We start from the raw sequence: 2,468 nt of genomic DNA, 5'->3' as shown, positions 1-2,468 counted from the left end.
AAATCAAAATATTAAAATATACCATTTATATGGGTTTTGTGGAAAATAGATACAATAAATTCAAGTAATCATACCAATAAATTTCTCCTCAATATTATATATAAGCTTGTTCCATTAACAATTTGACTGATGTAGGTTTGTGTCCAGAAAGTTTTTTAAAACGTCGCTATTGTAAAAACATTATGTTTAGAAGCATGTTTCATTGGTGAAGATTCTACTAATATCACTATTGACTTTATTTATCCAAAATCTAATAACTGATCATAACCTAATATTGTTACTGTTGGGATGGCGTTAAGTCCAATGTCGCCCCAGCGGCATGGGGAAAGAGAATGATAAAGTGGCAGACGTGTAGTTGACATTTTTCCTTGGTTCTTCCTCACTGACGTGGTGAAGAATCATAGCTCAGTGAGATATCAAAAAGATTTATTAAAAGTATATTTTAACAAATCACACCCAAGAAGGTACACGATTTCAGTGAAGAGCTGTAACCAAATGCTGTAACAAAAATCAACAACAAAAGGACCCAGAAGTGGAATGTCTGCATTATATTTGGGCCATGATGGGTGGCTCCAAAGGCATTCCTAGATGATTGGCAAGTGAGGTCATTTTGATTGGCAAGTGAGGTCATTTTGATTGACAATTGGCTGCTATATAACTCTTTGCCTAGTACTCATGTGCTTACCCAGAATTCTACTACCATTGGGGTGTTCTTTGGGTGGTCTCTAGTCCGGGCCCCTATTCTTTTGTTCTGCCTATCACTCATGGCTACTAGCCACCTAACAATAGGAAAGGAGAAATTTTTCTGGCCAACAACAAAGACAAGTAAATTGCTATGTGTGTTTGTATAATGAGTAAAACCTAATATGTGGCATGTTCCTTTCTTTTTAGGCTGAAAAAATATTTTATCAGTAAAATATAAGAAGGTTAGTACACAAATTTTTTGATATCTTTACAAGTATACATGACCATTAAAAAAAATTTATTATTTCTCACTCATTAGCTCTGTCCAACTGTGTTTTAAGTTGGCAAATAAATGAACTCCAGACTATTGAAATATTACGTGTTACTTTTAATCCACGCAAGACTGAAGTTACAATTGATGTTTTTATTTCTCTTGTTCCCAAAGGGCTATTGTTAAACATGTCTACTGTTCTTTTCTTCAAAGTTTTGCATATTCTTAACAGAAAAGACTTATTCTTGAGATCTATTTATCATCAATTCATTCTGTATTTAGTACAAATCAGGGTTGAGAGACATAGAAAAATATAGAGTGACTAACAGAAAAACAGAAAGAGAAGAAGGGAGGGGCAGAGAAGAGATATAGAAGTATTAGACTATAGTGGTTAAAAAATAAGTCACCAAATTCAAAAACAAGTAGTTTTGGATTTTTACCATGTAATTTTCCAGTTTTTTAAAATTGGTCCAGCAACTTAATCCTCTGAAATTCTTTCTTTTAAAAAATTTGTATGATACATTTTCCTACTTCACAAATTTTTTTGTGCATAATAATCAAATGAATTAATCCATGTGCAGCATGAACCACAGTGCCTGTCACAAAACACACTGTTGATAAATGCTAGCTATTATTATTATATATGATTGTGGAATACAAAATAGATGCAATGACAATATGCTTCTAATATGTAAAACTATTACTGCTCTTAGGTGAAAAGAAAAAGGGTAGAGTACTTATAGATGAGACTTAATCTATGATTTCTAGTTTTGTGCAATATATGCTTGTGGGAATTTCTGGTATGAGCTAGGCACACTACTAGGCAGTAGCATTGGGATACAAAGAGGGATTACAATTTAGTTTGGAAGAGAGAAAGAATTATGATTAAATATGCTAAAGTACTGTGGTTAAGGTATAAAGACGATACCATGGAAGCACATAGAATGTGCTTAACATTGGGATTAGGAGGCGATTTCTCTGAGATGATCCTTGAAGACTGAAAGAATTGTTAGTACAGAACTCTGTAAGGATGTAGGAAATATTAGAGCAGTGAGAAGGCTTCTAAATAATGTCATCACTTTTGCAAAGACCTTGATATGTGTCAGAACATAGCATTTTGATGACTGCAAGGAATTCATCACTAAATTCAGGATCAGATAAAAGGTGAGAGCCAAACAAATTATTTTACTTGCAATAAAATATTTCCGGTAAATCATCTGTATATATCAGTGAAAGTTAGCGCCTGTGGCATATTCTCCATAATTTTCCACATTGCGTCATTTTAGAACACCATTTTACTGGACAAGTACTAAATTTTCTGATGAATCTTAATGAAGTATATTATACAATAAATAGTTTATTACTTCTCAAATGTCTTGCCAATGGGTATTTATTTGAAATGAAATTATATTTTGGAAACTCCAACATAGCATCTTTAAATAGGATGAAACTGAGTAAAGTGTAGCTTAAATAACCAGCTTGTTGTCAATATGCATATTATTATCAAAATTTT

Source organism: Pteropus vampyrus, unplaced genomic scaffold, assembly GCF_000151845.1.
Source record: "Pteropus vampyrus isolate Shadow unplaced genomic scaffold, Pvam_2.0 Scaffold21, whole genome shotgun sequence".
NCBI classification, from domain to species: Eukaryota; Metazoa; Chordata; class Mammalia; order Chiroptera; family Pteropodidae; genus Pteropus; species Pteropus vampyrus.
This window is presented reverse-complemented; position numbering follows the sequence as displayed.